We start from the raw sequence: 21,822 nt of genomic DNA on the forward strand, positions 1-21,822 counted from the left end.
TTCTGCACCTTGTTTTACAACGGGTTTCAAGTATATGTAGGCTCCTACCTTTGCCCTGAGCAGCAGAATGCAGGCCGAAAAACATGCATCATTTCAACAGTTACTTCCAAGGATGATGGCATTTTTGCTTATGTACAGATTCTTTACCTCTGTCTCATGACAACAACTGCAATTCATTATTGACCGCATGTTTCAGGATATGTGTATATCATTCCAAATACCGAATGTGTCATTATCCTTTAACGTGTAAAACGTTATTGAAATCAGCGTTGTAGTTCACGAGTCAGCATAGTATATACCTATAAATGTGTTTCAAGTCAATTGTGAGGTTCTTCTCTGGTGTTATCTTACATGAAATTTTCATGGAGATTTATGTCTTCAATAATATGTCATATATTTCGCCCATATGACTTCCGAAAAGTAGGTATATACTATCCAGTTTCATCCATCAATATATACCGACCTCCTTTGCATCTGAGTGAAATCTGAACAAATTGAGAATGCATACATGGGCATTAAACAACAATCAGTCATACTGTCATCAAAATGTTCTAATCTGAAAACCTCTCGCGTATAGCTTGTCTGGGAGAGCAAGTGACCGTCACTGCCTTATAGTATAGAGATCTCCTGGATCACACCCTCCACGCAGAATAGAACTGCTGTTTGTATAATTTCATACAACTGATATATTCAACAACTAATTCCTATAAGCCATTATATGCGTATATGCATGTATATACATTGTGTATATTTTGGGGGATTTTTTTTTTGTTTTGTTGTTGGGGGGGGGGGGGGGGGGGCGGGATTGTAAAGGCAACGCTGTTGAATTAAGGAGAACCTCAATCGTTTAACTCCGGTCATCTTGATGCATTGAAACATGGGACATCAGTGTGCTATTTCAATTTAGATTGATATAGTAGAGCATTATATATATATATATATATATATATATATATATATATATATATATATATATATATATATTACAATCTGACGACACTCAGAGTACAAATCAAAAGCGATTACTAGAGGAATTGTCTGGGTATACACGTCGGATTCACATCGGGCGTTTCCAGTAAGGAAATACATTCATCTCCAGCTGTATATCTGCATTCAGTCCCGTATGTCATATATAGTATATAGCCTATTTTCAGAATTTTCATATATACTGCTAAACAGGTTCAGGGGTCTATCGTATTGGATAAGCATTATACACACGCAGTTGCACATATTGTCCAGTCAAGCATTCATGCTTATATATAATGCTGACCAGACTAATTCAAATAACAAAAAAAAAAAAAAAAAAAAAAAAAGAGGAGTGGGTTAATGCGTTCTCCTGGTCATAGACACATGCTAATCTGCCATTCACATGCATGTCACATACATAACGCAGTGGTTCAATCCCAACCGCAGGCGACGAATCGTCACGGTTCCCCCGAGCCGCCCGATTCTGAGGGGGGGCCTGTATTGGTGGCAAACAGTAAGGGGTCGACAGCGGTATGCATGATGCATGTCTGCATGGTGATATATAAATTGTCTTCCATGCGGTTCGTGGCGACTATAAAGCTTCCACCTGGGATTTAATATATAAGGTCTGATGAAGCTTCCACCATTAACATGACGTATATGTTGGCGTGAAATTCATGTAAGGCGAAATCACGCCTATTGAGCGAGTTTTAAGTGTTTTCAGATAAGACTACTGTTCACGTCTCAGCCTTGTATCATTTTGAAGGTAACTCACGTTGAGAAATGGGAGTGTATTGATGTCATTATACATAAATTAAATGTCACTATAAACTGAACTTGCGATGTGGTTGATTCCGTGCGTTACATGTGGGAAGGAGGGTACATCACTGACTTGTCAGTTAAGGCCGGTGATTTACTTCGTGCAGGCACACCAATAGATGGGGTCCGCATTTTAAACTATGCCACAATCGAAGGGAGATAACTATGACCTGCTTGTGCTATTTAGGCCTATAAAGGAATATCTCGGGCAAATCTTTTATGCTAGTGAACCCCTTAACCAGTTCACAATGAGCATATTTCTACTAAGGGCTATAGTGATAAATAAAAATGTGATCGTGCAGTGAGTAAACAAACAACAAAGGTACAAGAAAGCAGGATTTGCGTGGGTCTACGTACATAGAGTGAAATTACATTGAACTTAGTTTGTGACGTAGCGCATCCGCTTTAGAACCCACGTCATCAGTGACATCACTTAATTAAGGTTACCCTCCCTCGAGGCAAAAGTACATTGTTTGTTGTGAGGTCTTTGGAGAGCGTTACCTAAATGACGGTTAGGCCACGGAAATGATATCTTATTTGTTGACAACGAGTAATACTAAGCTCCTGGCCTGGTAGTTTAGATTCTAAACATGCATAAACCATCAAATCCAGTTAGCACGATAAAAAAAACCCAAAAACAAACAAAAAACAAAACAAACAAACAAACCCCCCCCCCCCCAAAAACAAACAAAATAAAACAAAAAAACCAAAACAAAACAAAAAACCAAAACAAAAAAAAATACTACCGACAGTGGGGGCAATAAGTATAGGAATGTAATGATTAAGGGCGACGAAAACACTTTAAAACGACATATATGTCAGTCGAAAGGCCATTCAAAGAATTTTTTGGAAATATTTTTATACCATCAGATTGTATACTGTAGTCCCTTGGAACCCAGTGTGTGTCAGAGACGTCATTTTTCTTTTTTGAGTGAATGTTCATTTCGGGTTCATTTGACGAATGCATTCATACGGCCCTATACAAGTAAATGGATTCTAATTCAGAAGTTAAAGTGCAAAAACCTGACGAGACGTCACTGGTCACAATATAATCAGAAAAGGCCGTCAAAGAATCCAGTGTTTCAAAGGCGTTTATGGCGTTGAGCCATAATCATTCATTCATCCATTCAAAGACGTTTTAGTCAATTGAAAAAAAAAATGTAAAAAATAAATCACGCTATTTTCCAGTACATTGTTTAATGGTCTTTCATATGTCCCATACTTACGCAGTGTTTTGGGTCAGCTGAGTGGGGTCGTTATTTGGCTCATTTTATTATTACATTCACTAACACTGCGCATACACGTAATAACATGACATATATAGAAGATAAGTATGTATGTATAGGGGTTTAACGTCGTACTTCATATTTAGCGTCAGGTCATATGACGAGTCCATGCCGCCAAAGTACTGTCGTCACTAACGTATCATGATGACGACATCTACCGTTACCAACAAGTACCATCTTTTAAGGTCTTTGGTATGATCCGACACGGGTTTGATCCCGTGGTCTGCAGACTACGAGGCGGACGATCTAGCAATCAGGTCACCGAAGCGTTCAAATATTTCACCTCATAGTTCTATTTGAATGTGTACGTCTGTATATACTTGCAGGGAATCGAGTTCTACTTGAATGTGTACGTCTGTATATACTTGCAGGGAATCGAGTTCTACTTGAATGTGTACGTCTGTATATACTTGCAGGGAATCGAGCAGAGAGGCAACATGCTGCATGGTGTCGACTGAAATAAACTGCAACACAAATATATACATGTAGTAATAATCATAATGATGGCAGAGCCATGAATTTTTTTCACTCCTTTTTAAAGATTTTAGAGCATCTAAATATGGGAAACGTAATATTTAAAGCTAGAAAATTAGCTACTTTTTGCATTATTAATACACATTGCTCAATAAATTTCAAAATAATTCGCTGGCACAAAATGAACTATATATATAGGCCTCATGGTTAATGTATCAAATTTCCCCGTATTGTTTTGTCTTTCGTATTTATGTACATGTGAATATTTTTCCTACACTGATCATACGGACATTCACTTTGATCATGTCTTTTGGATCGATATACCCGAAGCCCATCGTGAATTGTGCACCGCGTCTGTCAATATCTATCATCTCCTCGATTTTCTCCTGCAATTAACTTCAAGTCATACAAGAATATTAATATATTCTTATACCCGATTTGATTTATTCACACCGCATGCTTCAATACCGAAATGGGATTAGTTGATTTAACATTGATGTGAAGAACGTGGTTTTGTGCTTGGGCAGATGCAAAGACCAGGTTTGTCCTTTTGATAGTTAATCCGCGAGATTCACGAATGCCTATTCATTGTGGAAAGCTGGTTCTTCAATGAATTGATTCAAGTTGAAACGTGATAGCAACCTCAACTTTCAAATTCCCTGTGCACGTACAGTATAAAGAATCCCAGCATGTCGAATTAAGACAACAGCTCGTCACTATGCACAAATTGAAGAACTGTCATCCGAAGTTAATTTGCTCACTATACTATAATTACGGCCGGTTAACATATATCTGTGTTGTGCGTTAGTCGCGAGATCTAGCTGGGATCAAACCCAGGTTGAGTCACACCCAAGGCTTTAAAAATGGTACTTGTTGTTGCCGCACTTGGCCCTAAGCAATGAGAGGTTGGAGCAAGGAAACAGGACTGGTTGCGCCCATGTCAGTATAATGTGAATGTGTGGAGTGTCATGTCTGGTGTCTTCGGCATGATATACTCCAGTGGCGGCAGCACTTTGGCCGCATGGACTTGCCTTGTCACATGAAGACACATTATAGCCTATGTACGGAAAAACCGATCTCGAATCATTCCTCGTCGCCATATCTGGCTAAAAAATCGTTGAGTATGACGTAAAACCGCATGTATACATACACACACACACGCACACAGTATGTGTGTGAATATGAATATTCCTTGAAAATAACATGAAGTTTGAAACTGCAGTTGGAATATAACAGAATGTAGAAAGTTAAGAAGGCGTTTTATTTTTTCCCTATGTATATGTATATACTGTTAAGGTTAGCAGAAATTCTGTTGTCTGAGTGATGCTAAACTGTATTCTGTTATTATAACACAATGTTGTGTCATATTCAGCTAAAAGAATGGTTCTGTTGAATTAATAGAATGCGTGTGTTATATTTAACAGAATTGTCTGCTGCAGTAACAGAATACATTCCAGTATCACTCAGATGACAGAATTTCTGTTAAATTTAACAGATTAATTGCTCTATCAAGGGAGGTAATTGAATATACGATACGTTTATTTATTTATTTATTTACTTATTTGACCGTTGTAAAAGAACGAAAGAATACCACACATGTAACTGGAACAATGACCTTTACATATGTTAAATTATTGAGGATTTCTAGTTGTGTGTTATTCTTCTTACCAGAATAAGTGAACCGTGGGACACAGTGATCCACTGATTCAGATTGTGCAGCAACTATCCCAACCAAGTAGCCACACCAGATTAATGCACCAGACAATGAAAAGTGTCAGTGATCCACCATCCTCCATCAGGTCGTCAAATAAAATGTCAGTGATCAACAATTATCAATTCGGTCGTACAATTAACATCGAGTTCCACCCTACTCAAAAGGTCGAATTCAGAAATGCAATAAACTCTCTGCATGCCGCCACACACACAGGAGAAACAATCCATGTGGGGTGTAAGTAGCTTCCGGTATTTTGGCCAAGCTCAATTCCTTATATTATGTATTTTGGTCATAACCTTGGAAATGTGGGGAAAAGCAAGCAATGCTAAGTAGACATAAGTACAACCACAAAACTAAATAATATAAAAGCTTTTCGTGACAGTTCAATGAAAATATTCAACTAAATTCTAAACTCGATTTAGTATGAAACATCTCTGTAACAATTCACAAGGGAGACCATGTAGCATCAGCATTTTTATGTACCACAAGGCAATCTAAGAGGGTTGTTTGGCTGCATTAGCATTCACAATGAAAGTTTCTATCCCGGCTTGAAGTGTATTTGGAAATATATTGTTACCCAACCGAGACAAATGCACTCCATCCTGATGAAAAAAGTTGACTGGCTGGTAGTTATTCGCAGCACTGCTTAACCCGATGACCTGTGTAGCTCAACAGCTATTTAAACGTGATAAGCTTGCCTACACGGCACTTGTATTTTGGCTGTTGCGCCAATTGATCCTGAGGGAGCAAATGTGACCACACTAACAAGGCATTTGGAAAAATTAATTTCAAATACAAGATGACAAGTTCCAGTTGTTCACGTAATCTTCCAATTTTGAAACGCCTAAGTCATTGGCGCCACAGTGCACTACCATGATGGAAGAGTCGTCCTCACACTAACGAAGGTGATTTATGAGGCTCACATACGCGACTTATCCACCAACCATTCACATTCAATCTCTATAAACCCTGATTGATTCAATCAGGTCGACTTCGAGCTTGTTTGAAAGCGTGTCTTACGATTGATGATCAAACCACCCGAACAAGGATGGGATAACGTGACAAATTAAACAGTAAAGTACTTGACACTTGTAAAGTACCTACAAATTATGTAGCTGTTTTACGGATGTATCTCCTATTTGACTCACTGGAGCACCTACCCATTTGCTTGATTTCTTCATCTGACCAAACATTTATCAAAGATCTTACTGTTGCTGTCCTAATTCTAAATGAACGAGACTCTGTTGCCCTACAATCCCACACCAAGAAGCGAACCACTGTATTTGGAACTGAGGAAGACTGGTTAATGGCTTACCTCTATAATGACAGTAAAGGGGACCGGGAATTTTTAGTCTTATGACGAGGAATGCTTTTAACAAGGTCACAGGACAACTGTTGTCTGCTACAGGCTTAACCAAAGTTGATACACCTTTCCCATATTGATCAGTTTTGGAGAAGGGTAGGTACATTTTAACACTGCCGTTTGCAGCCATGTGAGTATTCTGTATTGCTAAAGTCCTACTATTGTCGTCTTCAAGTGATACTTCGCCCACTTTTAAGAAAGCATGGAGAGCCAATGAAAATACGGATGCAAATAGAGTGGCTTCGTACTGAGAACATACTTATGGAGAGGGCCGACACTAGTTGCGAAAGCATAGCATCAGTAAAAGGTTGCCTTTCATCTGGAGATTTGTTTGTATGGCGCGAACTCTCCAACAATTTCTTTGATACAATCTCTGATGTTGCATCTTTATAGCCGTTGATACGACTGTGAAAACTTATACCTGCCATGTAGCACTTAGCTGTGGCATATTCAACTCGATTTGATGCCATGTAATCTACGTATGAGGTGCCCAAGTGGCACTGGTCAGGTACATGGGAGTTGGGAAGCAGTTCTAAATTCATTAAACTCGTCCAAGGCTGTCCGGTAACTTTTACTTGTATTGGGTGCCACTGATGAATTGATGAGATGTTCTATTTCAGCTAAAATATCAGCTGGCGAAACATTTCTGGAGTTTCTGTTGGGTGTGCATCTGCACTCGGCGCTAAATTTCGACACCTGGCCCATTGAAAACGAGGCAGACTGTCGTTAATACCATTAAGACAATGTGACTTGTTGGAAACTGAATGTTGTGCTGCATGGTGAACAGTACCAATTTCCTGACAAGGAACATCACACGCTCAGAGCTGGATATGGTTTTGTTTAGTATTTGGCACAAAGCTTGGTTATCTACCCACAGGATCAGTTTTTTTTTCTGTTTCAACAGGTCACCCTATGTATACAAGGCCAGCAGGATAGGTATAATCTCAAAGAAAGTACTGTCGGCTAAAAGATCTGTAACGTGCCGTGATTCAGGCTACTTGAAAAGTGGAGCAGTGGCCACCGAAATAAGCTCCGCACTCCAGACTGCTTTCCCTGGCACTATCAGTAAAATAATATCACTGAATCGTAGAATCGCCTATTGAACGGACGTGCAGATGGTATCTCTCTTGCACAGAATGCTAGCATGCCGCCATGGACTGCATTTCCCTCAGTGTTACTTTGTTGCAGTTGTAGAAGTATTCAAGTTTAGATGTTGATGCTTCAGCTTTGTTTTGTGGGATTTGTACCTCCATTCTCTTGGTATCAATAGGTAAACCTAGGTGGGTTAAACGTGTTGTCGGCCCTACGCTTTTATCTTCTGCAATGGGGGGCCCCGATCTCTTCGCATACAGTCAAAGGTCGACATTAACCTGGCACATTCATTGGTATTTTCTGATCCTATCGCTACGTAGTCGTCTAAATAATGGCGCGTTAATTCCAAGACTTGCGTTTAACGGCCCACGCGATAAATGTAGCAAATTTTTCTAGAAAAGTACTGGAGATGGATGAGCCCATTGGCAGACACTTGTCAATATAATATTGATTTTCAGATTTAAAGCCAAGAAGGTCAAAATCTGCAGGATTTATAGGGAGAAGACAAAAAGCTGATTTAATATCCTTTATCCCCAACAGTGAATTTTGCCATGTATTGGCAACCAGCTCAACCACTTCATCAAATGATGTATATTGCACCAAGCACATGTGAGGATTCAAAAATCATTTACACTTTTACTTGGTGGGCGAGAAGCGAAAACCACCTTCATATAGTAGGCACTATAGAAGAAATGTGGAGATTGGTGGGGATAGGAATGGCCTGGCAATGTGACTCAAATTTATCTCTGATGTGATTTTTTGTGAAAGCTCTGATGCATATGTGCTAGCTGAAGAAAGATTATCAGCTTGAACAAAATTTATAGGTGTTGATTAGCATAGCCCAGAACCTTTTTTGATCCCATTAACTAAATAATCACTGATATGTTTGTCTGGGTAATCTTCAAGATGGAACTTTTGGCTTGTATTTTAATATATGACCCTCTACTTGCGGAAATGGCGTCGCCACGAAAGAGGGCTTTGTGTAAGCAACTGTAATGAGGACGGCTGCCAATACATTTCAAACACCTGTGTGCATATTTGCATGGATTGGCAAATGATTTGCCTTTGTAGCTAAAAGTGCAACATTTCAGGTCTGTTTGTACCCCTGACAGATTGATGTTGCCTTTCTTTGATATCGGAGGTGACCCCCCCTCCCCCCCCTCCAACACTCACAGCTCCTGTATATCAGCCAAAGTTCTGTGTCTTGCAACCTCCACTGTGATGTAATGTCCCTGGCTTCCGCAGGCGGTACTGCTCGTCATAGCTCTTTTAACCTAGCCCAAATGACCTAGCTGCCCGTTGTCTAACTGTTTGCATACATTTCAGCATGTCTTGCGTATGCCCAGGATGTACTAAAAAAATGATGCTCATGTATGGTATGTAAGCATCGGTCCAAGTGTCATTGTCTTGTCGATTTTCGCTGAATAAACTAATTCTCCGCTCATTATAGCTAGCTTTTGGGGGTCTTCGCTTACAAGGATGTTATTTCTGGGTAAAAGCTTTGCTAACTCTACACAGCCCCCACCCTTCCCAAATGGTTTGCTCAGTGCTTTGAGGGACATGGAGTGAAATCTCATCATGAATGCATTATATGGGGACTGGAGAATGATCATGTAGCAACACGTTTGATTGAAGATCTGAAAGACGTTGGGTTCAGTGGCAATGAGGTAAACCAAGTGGCCTGGACGTCTTCTGAGAAAACCCTGATAATGTAGGGGAGTGTAGACACAATGTAAGTGTAGAAGGTTGGCAGGCGGGTGTAGGCATCGCCGTTGGCCCTCCATCGCGGTTGGCCTCCAACTGGTGCAGAGACGGCTTTCCTATGTTTGTCAGTTGATGTGGCTTTTTGCAGAAGATGATGCCTCCTTATTGAGGTCCTTATGAGTGCGTCTCTGTAATTGGCATGATGACATGACTTGTCTCAGATATAAGAGTACAGAAAACGGAAATAAAAAGAAATTTATTCTATAGCCTAAACGTAACGTTCATGGAGTTAGTACAAAACTTTGCTCGTTTGCTCAAGGATACAAATGTATCTTACAGATTTAGCAAACTGCTTCTTCACCGACGGTTCATGTAATTAGCGCCAATTAGCCGTTCACGTGTTGTAAAACAAGGATCAAGTCTTTCAGTGCCAAAGCATGTAAAAAAATTACTAATCGTACAACATCAAACGCTGAATTAAGGAAAATGGTGCTAAGGAAACTTTATATGCGTATAAAATCACGTATATCTATGTAACGGTTAGTGGATTATTAAGATTAAAGTTTGGTTGCATCTTACGATTTTCCTCCACGTTACGATGGCCCATGTACAGAAAAAAGAGGAATAACTCTTACTTCGAAGAAGATAACTCTTACTTGAGGGCATATGATTCTTACCTCTAGGAAGACAACTCTTACTTTTGGGAAGACAACTCTTACATCCGGGAAGACAACTCTTACTTTTGAGAAGATAACTATTACATAATAATTTGAACCGAGTAGTTTATACTGATTAACCATGTAAGTTTTTAAGTTCTTTATCTTTGACAACTTGACTTGTTTAGGCCATAAATCCGATTGTTTTACACGGTGCTGAAGAACATTTCACTTACGCGAGCGCACCTAGCATTACGGTGGGAAGAAACCGTGTATAGCCCGAGGGAAACCCACAACAAATCTACGATACAGGCCAGATCATGTAATGAGACGTCAAACCTGACATACAATATATATTGCATTTCAGATCAAAGTACCATAACTGTTGTTATAGTTCAATGGCATAAAGCCAATCCAATGAAGCCTATAATTTCTCAACAGGCCAAATATACACATGCTTGTTCGGTCTGTTAAGTACCATTATACAGGTTGTTGTGGTTGAAAGTACATCTATATATATATATGATATAGTGGTTTATCATGAATGTAATCTCCCATACACATTTGCCTATAAAATTCCTCATTTTGACGCTTCTCAAAGGATCCAGTAAACGAACTTTCAAACTAATATACTAAGAATAATCGACTCAGCTTTTAGGCCTAAGTGACTCTCCTCTAGCCCCACTCCCACCATAGTTTTTTTTTTATTTATTCGATTTAATGTTATTATTACGCCAAGTAAAGAAATTTCATCCTCTTACGCATCCATGTATGCAATAATCTAAAACTCTTGCACGGATCGAATTTTACTTTCTACATCGTTCAAATTAAGCAAGCTTTGAAAGCAGTGTAAACAAAGACTGTTCTGAAAGGCAGAATACACACGATCATGTTTTAAATACAGTTTATTATTTTAGAAATTATACATAGGCCTACATCAATTTCATTTATTTGACTGCATGGTGTAAATATATATATCATATACCATGACTATAACCACAGTCATTCGCCAGGTATATACCTTACAAACATTATTGAATTAGGCCTATATAAACCCGAAGTCGATATTCGGAGAGCCAGATTCGAGCCTGTGACCTCTCTGGCCAGGGTCCAAAATGTATCCAGTGAAGGTCCTATATATATCGATACATGGGCAGACCCCCTGAATCTCGCGCACTGTGAATGTGTGGCCATATCCCTAGAAAAAATTAGTTATACCTTAAGAAATGATAACAGAGCTTATCGCACATATAACGAATCAAGTGCAGGAGGGATGGGTGGGGAAGGGTTTTCGCAGTTCCGGACCAAATAGAAAATGCATTGTATACGTACAGTTCATTCGAGTATAGGCATATACATATACGTATAGGCCTTAAAGAGATTCAACAAATATAGTGTACGAAAATAATATAGCGAACAGAAATAGAAGAATGGGACAACTTTGTAGAATGAATACATTAACGATGCCTTGTCAGAAGTGAATGTTAATGTGTTAATGTTCAGAATGTCGCACATTAGTTTCCCAAGCCTGGTGGTTGGTTCCCTACTCTCCACGAACTTGCTTCTACGAAAAGAGGGCCTATGTACGATAAGACTTCAGTATGTAGGCCTACGGTAATAAATTTTACACCCTTTTGGGCCCTATATTATATTAAAGAATAACCATCGTTATTATAGGCCCAAGCCTGCCAATTGTTTCAAGCAAGACAAATTTTACAAAAACTTAATTTAAAGGGTGTTTTTTTTTTTACTAACAATGTCCACAATAGCATATTGTTTTTTTAACAAGTGTTCGCTGGGTGCCTGACAAGAGGCCAACGGTATAAGGGAGGTAATTCAAAAATATTATGCGGTCTATTTCCCTTCAGCAAAATATTCTCAGAGCTATATTTTTCTTCCAACATTTTTTTTTGCGACCTACATTATTTTTGCAGGCTACTAAGAGTTTGTCTAAGTTCAAAATCAACAACAGAGTACGTAGGTTGTTTAACGTCTTACTTAGGTACATACGTAGGCCTACACATGTATATAGTCATATGTTGTACATGCCCTGAATCAGCAAAAACGGTATGTGGGCCTTACTGAAGCTGGAGTTCTCCCAACACAACCAAGATCAATCATAAACTCACAACTGCTAATTAATTACATGAACAGGCCACGCTGACTAATGTGACATTCTAACTACACGAGTTTCAATAGAAGTCACTCATGGCACATGCTATCCGCGTGTCCCCGCATACGATCGCCATGTGACTTGATGGGCGTGGCACACTTACCGATAATGAATAACACGTGCAGGGATTTTCTTTAAACACGTGCAAAGCATGGTGACATGGAGTCATTTCCTGTTTTTGATTTTAGATCACATGACATGCTTTGACAAAACTCGTACAGTCACCCTGGTTTATTTTCTTCTTTCAAATGTGCGTTTAATTCTTGGCATCTGTGAACTTTGGGGCTAAGTATTATGCCTATATATACCTCCTATACTGAGATATATGCCTCCTGGTTATTGATAACGAAATCCTTTTTCTTGTCATTTTATGTGCTGAAAATTTCGGGGTCGAAATTTTCAAAATCATTCAAAATACTGATAAGAGTTTGTATGAATGAACACACTTTCGATACCTAATGAAGAATGCAGAATATACATCTTAGTCTAGTGTAATACATGAGAGTCTCTATCCAACCTTAGCAGAGATATTTGTACAACATATTGCACCAGTTTCAGGCTACGTGTTATTACATGCCACTACCTATAGGCCAAGACTATTCATGACTGGAAAGGTATATAGCTATATAAATACTGTTTACACCTAAGGTACACACGCTGAGTATGGCAGTAAAGTATATAAACAGTTTGGTATGTGCATATGGAAAGCTGACAAATATACAACTATGGTGTACCATACGTTTACCGTATGTCGCTTACAGTATTCCACGGGATTTCTTTCTTTATTCGATTGGTGTTTTTCGATGTACTCGAAAATATTTCACTTATATATGACGTCAGTCAGCATTATGATGGGAGGAAACCTGGCAGGGACCGAAACCCACGACCATCCGCATATTGCTGACAGTCCTTTCCATATACAACAAACCATTTGAGAATAGTTCCTGCCTATATTGGTATACTTCAGGAAAGTCTTATATGCGTATTTTGGAGTATCGTGTCCATATAGGCAGTGAATACTACCATATATACATATTTGGTGTACACCATACACTTCTCAGTGCAGTAAACGTACATCAAGTATCATATTTATACACATACATAGATAGAGAGACAATGAGTATATACGTATATATGTAAAGAGTACGTTTTAGCCGGGACAAATATAACAGAATCTAATATAATTGAATCAAAACTGTTATATTAGTCTCAGGTTTCAGAAGTACGCAGTATGAGATATCGTGTATATACAGTACTGCATATTAGAGTATTAGAACTATATATACAATCATAATAAGTAGGAAAATGTGCTCCCTAAGTTTGGAGTATATCATGTGTATCATACGTAAGCATGACATAGGCCGTACCATGTACCGTACCAGTATAAGAACGCGGAGAGTCGAACATCTCCATGGAAACCGTATATATAATATAGTGGAGTCTACATTCAATGTGTCGTCGTATTGTACATGCAAAGTTGCAACGTGCATCTAAGCCGTTGATCTTCTCGATTTGTCCATGTCCAGCATGGCTGCGTTCACTGATATGGGGAATGTAGCGGATTGGCGCCACAAGTCCACCTATTCCACCTATTCAGACTATCCTACGGTCTGCCGCGTACACGCCCAGCGTGTGGGTTCGGGGGAATGTCGCATATCTGCTGCTGGGTGACTCAGATTCACGACTTTCACATGGCCTCGTCTAAAAGTACATGGCTCTTATGAACACACTATATACCCCAAATCAGTTGCATGAAGATATATATCGTTTGCAACACGTGTAGAAATAAATCATTCATTAACTTGACACCTTTCACAAAGATTTTTAATTGATGAAAATATTTTGAACGTATATGCATGGTAAAGACAGCTCTTTTAACCATAAATATATCTTGTTTTTTTTTTTTTTTAATTTTTGTTTATTGATCTATTTATTTGTTTACTTTTCGCCACGGTGTCTCTACATTAGTTGTAGGCCCCAATGATCAGTGTTTAAATAATGCGAATTCGTTGCTGCAATTCGAATAGCGAGTGTCTGCAGATTTAATCAGCATGGGGAACTGGCACAGCATATAGTTACGTGCTGAAGTAATGAATGGGGTGGAGTTGGGGGTGGAAGTTCAAGGGGCGTGGCAGGTGAAGGGTGCATGGTTACCAAGGGCGAATAGGGTTGGTTTCCACACACGTGCAGACAAGAAATGAACAGCTGTAAGTTTAATAGCCATTACGGATACAGTTTTTGCATGGCAAGCTGTTTAATGGGCGTTTTCGGCTAGCCCTTATTCAATAAAGTCACATGCATATTTGTTTACCTGGAACACGCTAATTGCATGGTGATAAAAAAACAAAATAAAAAACAAAAAGGCCGTTTCATATTATAGTACATATTACGGAGTGTGTTACACTGGCATGTGGCATGCATGACAGCACCTGAAATCATCTATGTGAAAGGAAAAAGAAACTTTCCCCAAACATGCAGGTCTAGGGACCAAAAACGGAGGTCTATATATGCCCCTCGCTCACTACCACTCAATACGCAGCCGTGTGCTATACATGTGAAGTTTACTTATATGTGGTATCTCTGTTTAGAGAAGAAATGAGAGATACGCAACACATTTTCCTCTGGTAGCTTAAAAAAAAGAACTGTTCGATGTGTGAAATTAGGCACACAGGCCTACATAGTCATCGAAAAGTTGAAGGCTGTCCTGCCGACGTATATTTTTGTCTGCTTACTTCATCTAAAACTTTGAATCTAGAGAATGTCACAGAACAGATACCGAAGTCAGTTTATTCCCCAGATTCCGACAAATAATCTATCCAACATAAAGTCTGAATCGGGAGAATACTGCAAATTGGCACCAGAAGTCTAGTTATTCCCTGGATTCCGAGAATGTCTACCAAACTGACACGACTGGTCAAAGGGAGATAATTTAGAGAGGTTGGTCTCGAGTTACTTCCCTTCACACATGTAGCGCAGTTGTCAAAGCAAGCGTTCGCTCATTGAATTGTCGACTGGTCAAAGGGAGATAATGTTGTAAGGTTTCTGCGCAGACACGTCAACCTTACGGCGTTAATCACAGTTATACTACACCACGGAACATGATTGCAGCCTTCGAGAGCTAACAAGGCCATTGTTTATAAGAAACCCCAAATAACACGAAGTACTACTGGTACTAAGACATGGTTGGCCTTGTTACTAATTCAACAGCACTCAGATTTCACTCACGCAGTACAATATGCGGTAGCGGTGACAATAAACGCAATAGGCCTACTCATTTATTTATGTTTTTATGACTGGTGATTTGCGTCCATCATCCCGATACTCAAAAATATTTCATTTATCCAACGACGACCAACAGTATCACTGTAGGCCCAACTTATGAAGATATTCAATGCACGTATGTCTCAACTGGAGTTCTAACCCGTCTCACAATAGACGATCAGCTCCTTATATAATAGTCCCAGGCTTTCGTGTAAGTCTCTCTAGTTCGGCTGCGTTTAGATGTAATTAACCTGATGAACATTTCTTCTACTCTATAAGACGTACGTTAGATGAGTCAAATGATTGTAACCGGGTTGGGCTACATGAGGCACCTGGGGTGCCTTAATTAAAAGACAAAGTCCATTTCTCCGTTTGAATTGCCGTATTCAAAAGGAAACTAAATCAATGGCAGTTATAACGAGCTTCTAAAAATCGTCCATGAAGAATAACGGTAACTAACACTGAAGTTGTACCTGTGTAAAGGCCCACCCACCGTATACGTCCTGCTTATATAATACATGTATTTGTTCACATAACACTCTGAATTTAGAGAATGTCGCAGAACAGGTACCCAAGTCAGCGTATTCCCCCGATTCCGAAACTAATCTCTCCACTACAAACTCTGAATCTGGGGAATGTTGCAAACTGGCGGCCGTAGTCTACTCATTCTCTGAATTCCACTTACTTCTACAATTCAGATGCTGCTGGTCAAAGGGAGATAATTTGGAATAGTGTGTCTCTCTTTACCTCCCTTGTACCAGATAGCTACTCAAATGGTCAAAGGGAGATAATGATGTAAATTATGTTTGACTTGCGTACCCACATCTAGAAATTGTCTGTTCGTTTATTTGCTTGCTCGGGTGTAGGTGGCATGTGGAAAACGCTAAATAATAAACCAACCAACCATTTATCATCGGTACGTGTATTTTAGTACGATGAATTAAACAGAACACCAGGTATCAAACTTGCAACAGACTGATGGATACAACAGCCTTTTTCAAGTATACCTGTAGCTGATGAAATGCCTCATACGCCCTGTTCCGGTGCATGTCGTATTCGTGAAAGCCATCTCGACAGAACTGCATGTAAAGGGACACAGTTTTCCCCGTTATCAATGCAGGACTAAACTAAAATTAGGGCATAGATTTACTGCAGTGAAAGTTGAGATGACCTGGGTTCGAACTCACACACTCTACAGTCGGCGTCTCCTAAAGATCGAGATATGGATCAGGCAGACCTACAAATCCGCTTGTCTAGTGAATTTGTCCTACATGTGTCAAATGTAATATCCCGAAATGCAGTTAAACCGAGGTGTTGCCGGTTTCCCCCAGATCTTTCACAGTTTATCAACAACTAGATAAAACTAGTCTCCTATAGTTTCTAGCAGTGTACTATATATCTGATACCCACTTATATATGCAATGTATAGAATGATAAGTAGGACTTTAAAAAAAAAATACCCCAATCCTTATTGCACACACACAGTGCAACAAAGTAGGTTGCTTGGTCCCATTATTTATTTCATACCTGTCGGAGAGTGCTTGCCTACAGACCACAGTTCTTGAATGGGATAAACAATTATTGGATTTTATTACGCCAAGAACCTGCTTTTCCAAGAGCACGAAAATGCACGATAGTCATCTAGAAATATCTTATGGGAACGGGCATACACGGAAAAATCGAGTCAAGGTGGGTGCTTGATTTACTTACTCGTAGATGTCTTATTTACATGTATATAGTTACTAACAAATATATAGGCCTGTATACATGTATAAAACTTCAAATATTGCATACCTTCTTGTGCAGAAGACATTTCTATATTTATTTAGGATTAATTCAGAAATTTTTAAATATTGACATGAAATTTAATAATTTGTTTTACTTTTTTGGGTGGGGGTGGGGTGGGGTGGGGGGACCGGAGAGAGCACAGTGCCAGTATCAGCTCCATGCGCACTGCTTGCTTTTGTATTTGGAGATAACGTAAATGTAAGTTTGAATGCCATATTTTTACTTCTTAAATAATATAAAAAATATATATATGCAAACGTTTACATAAATATCGTACTGCATGTTGAAGCATAGATCGAGTGGTTGTCTCATTGCTTTCTCAGCTTAGATGTGCGTTGCGACTAATACACAGGCTAGCATTTTCACTTAAACCAATAAATAAATTAATGATATGTATACACAAGTTGTTTGCATGATGCTGAGTGCATAATAAAACTGTATTTCTTGCTGATATTTGCTTAACCTGTTCACTAGCAGCTGGTGTGCGCATGTTGTGTGAGAGTCTGGCTTACTTTTACATATCTTTAGCCTATGTATGTATATAGACCATCCGGTCAGGAGTTTACGGGAACAGATGTTGACCTGTGAAGGAGGGTGTCGCTGGAGTCAAGGTGTGAGTGTGGTAGGGAGAGCGTGTGAGATTTAATGGGTGGAGTTGGGGGTTGAGAGGGAGTTGTGACTTTTGTTAGCGAGATGGGTAGGCTTGCCGGTACGTCAACAAACATGCCTAACTTCAAGCATCTTCATGTATTAGAACTAAATGTACAATTACGGTATTAAATATTCATACACATGTGGAGTATGCTGTCGCCATTAGTTAATTGAGGCCTCGATTGTATACCCTTATATCATACTCTCAGCTATAGCGCCTGATGTTGGAGCGCCAACAGAATTAGATATAATAATATAGATACCGGTATTGGCGTTATGAGAGAAACTTAGCTTTCTTAATTTTCTATGCTGACAGATTGTAAATAATTGTGATTTCAGGGTATGTTTTCGATGGGTGAATTTAATATTATTTATTTATAATCTGAAGATCTTTATGGTTTTTAATCGAAACTGATTTCTAAATTTTTCCTAACTTGGCCATTCTTAATTAGGCCTTCTCCTGAAGTACGCTGGATTGTGTTTAATTCTCAGATTTCAAAGCTTCAATTACGTATGCCTAAGCACGCTTTGGGTGAAACTGATGCAAAATTATTCAAATGACAGGCGTGGGCTGATTGTCGGAAGGGAGGTAATGCGTGCTTGGGAAGCATGGATTACCTCCCTTTGACCATGGGTGAATTTGAAAGGCCTTGCGCAAGTGAGCCCATCCCTATACTGTCAACTCTTCAAGTATTGTCTTGGGTGAAAATGAAACTACCATGATGACTTCGGCGAATTATATCGAAATTAGTACTTCTACAAGTAGTATCCCACATTGTACCTTGTGTACACGTGTGATTCATGCATTGAGGGCGCATGGAGAAAACTACATTCATGCATACAAAACAATGCATGACTATGAAAAACTAATATTATCATCTGGGATACTTAAATAATAAATACAAGAGGTAAAAAAAGTGTGAAATTGCGTGTGAGAGAAAAAAAACAGGAGAGACGGGGGCCAAACGCAAGACAATCAGGTACATGTTGATCTTCATAGATCTTCATCGCTCTCGGTATATGCATATATATATATACAGTCTGCTCTTTACCCCGATATGGAAATTACTTTCGTTCCTGCAGATTGTTCATATTTATCTGAATTCGGTGAAAGTCGCAGATCTGCTGCTTGGGTCGTAGTATTTCCTGTTTTCCGACAGTTTTCTAGTAGAGACAAGGCTAGGAACTCTCTGAAACAAGAGAATGTAGCCAAATGGGGAATCCCTATCACCTTATTCACCGCTTTCCGACAAATACAGTGCGTGCAACATCACTACCACTAGATGGGAAACGAAATATGGACCAGAAACAACCAAGCATATATCGTACAGCAATCATTATAACAGTGATTGGTTGCACATCTTTATTTAAATTAACACTAGAAAATCGCCCTAAAGTAAAATTCTGTTAACGTAAATATCCAAAGCATGATCTACATCGGTTACCTCCCTTAGACCATTGTTGCTCGTGAATGAACAGCCGGTTTGGAGCATATTTATGGGTTATAGTTTGTTGAGCTATTTCACATTTCTTTGCTTAAGTTAATAATGCACATGAGGTGAACATACGTGACTGGGTACGTAATTTTTGCCTAATATTCTAATGCATGACATTTCAGCTGGATTAGCAGTCGGAACACCCTCATTTTATTGATTAAGTGCAACGGAATATATATTATGACCATACTGTCACATACACAGCAGTAATAAAAAAAAAACAAGAGCTATAGTTCTTGCAAACTTTTTAAGAGCAATATTGATACATGTCGTTTAAGAAGAAACCATCCGTTCCCGTACACAGCCGTAATCTTCTGAATGAGAGCAATTTATGTTAATATTTACTGATTTATACTGGTAATTACTTACATACCATATTTTGATTTTAGTTTAACACGATGCAAACTTTCTTATGCCAGAATGGTTACATTTATGGGGAGACAAAAAACAAAACAAAAACAAAACAAAAAAAAAAAAACAAAAAATAAAAAAATAAGCAACAGGCTATCTTTCGCTTGTAGGTGCTTGGGAATCTGGGAATCCTCCCGACGTGGAGCCGCATCTGAAACAGACAGGGATTAACCCAAATAACAAATCAGAAATGACCCAATGCCGCACCATTCAGATGCCTAAAACTGCCCCCTCCATACTCATACACCACCATGCACACTGGCGTTAAACTGGTCCTTTTATGTTTAACTCAAACGGCCCGGCCTAGGGCCGGCGTTTCTCCATTATTGAGCCGACACAGGTGTGCCAGTTAGGGCAGACAGCTAGGGGTGTCCCAATGCCAGGGTGAGGCTGCTCTATGCTGGTATCAGCCTTGCATGGCCCATTTGGAGACAAGAATAACCGGAATGGGGAAACACGAAACACGCGATAAAGGGTGCGGATCCTCGATCAGCGCGCCTTGAGCGGTGGCACGAAGATAGCCGTCGAAAAACGAACGCTATCATGCAGTTTTTCTTAAAAATCTAATAAATGCACAAAATGAGTCCAACGCACGCCTAAAGCATTTTTATTGATGAATGATTACAGGTCCGCACAAGGCTATCAGTGGTGAGACTAGTTCTCACCACGTGCACATGTTTACACCTGACGTACAGGGTCGAAATGTCAAATTTGTTTGGTGCGCGTTAAAACCAAAAATGAATCAAATGCATTGAGAGCGGCGCATGTACTATGAGGAGTGTGATCTGTGAACGGAGCTCTTTGTAGGATTTGTGTTTATTAAATATTTCTTGTATGTGGACAGCCATAGAAGATATATATTCCTATATAGGACTACTTACATACGCATAGAAGATGTGATATGATGGGGGTAATGAACAAATGGGCAATAAGCATGTACAGACTACCAGCTTTACCCCTCACTATACAAATCCACGTTAAACAGCACATTCAAGACAGCGCGCATCTGGGCACCTCATTCGCCTGTTCGGCGAATGGAATACCCTAAGAACTGCTCACCTGTCACCGGAAATTATAGTATATTAGAGAAATGAACAATCTGCAGAAGATACGTAAACTATGCCTATAGTTTTGCATGGACGGCTTTGGGCAATTGCGTGTGTACGCCTACCTATTTATGGGCCACCTCCAATGACCAGGCGTCGAAACAGATAGCCTTATTCCAGTTGTCAAACATGGACGGTGGTCAATAATCGTAAGGCCATTTCCCAAAACCACCAACTACGAAATTTCGACGATTCACGCAAAGAAAAGCAGCCACCAGTTTTTAATGATGCTATTGGAAAAACGTATGCACTCAAAAATTAATGTATTAATTGTAACAGAAGTCTGTTGTCATTCTAGCATCACTCGACAACTGTAGTGTAGGTAATTGGTCTCAAGATACACGCCTATCGTTATTTTTTTTAGGAGTTTGGCGACAAACATCAAATGAGTGAGTTTACTCATGAATCTGAACATTTCACGTTTGTCTATCATGTACAGTTATATGTATTTTCGCCTGTCATGCATAATCTGCATTTGAACTAGTGGCCGATATCTGACGTGGTAAACGGTTTTTATTTATGGGCATACCTGGTCGATATTTGAAATGGTTTTGTTGACGGGTGTCTTCTGTAAAATTTCATACAATTTAGTAGATTTAGAGAAAGTTTAAAGTCAGGGCAAAATTTCATTTATCGGTTTTGACGCGGCCGATAAGAGTGTTGTACCATATGAAAGTACGATATATAAAGTATAGAATTAACGAAGGTGAATTATTTGTATTTAAATTTTCTTGTTATTACTCTCTCTATTTTGGTTTATAAGTGCTGGTTTACAATAAATATAGATTACAAATGCGTATTAGCAGAAGTAAGAATTGTTCAGAGTTTCAGGGTCACATCAAGACTTGGATAGCCAGTTATT

This window comes from Liolophura sinensis, chromosome 7, assembly GCF_032854445.1.
Source record: "Liolophura sinensis isolate JHLJ2023 chromosome 7, CUHK_Ljap_v2, whole genome shotgun sequence".
Lineage (NCBI taxonomy): Eukaryota > Metazoa > Mollusca > Polyplacophora > Chitonida > Chitonidae > Liolophura > Liolophura sinensis.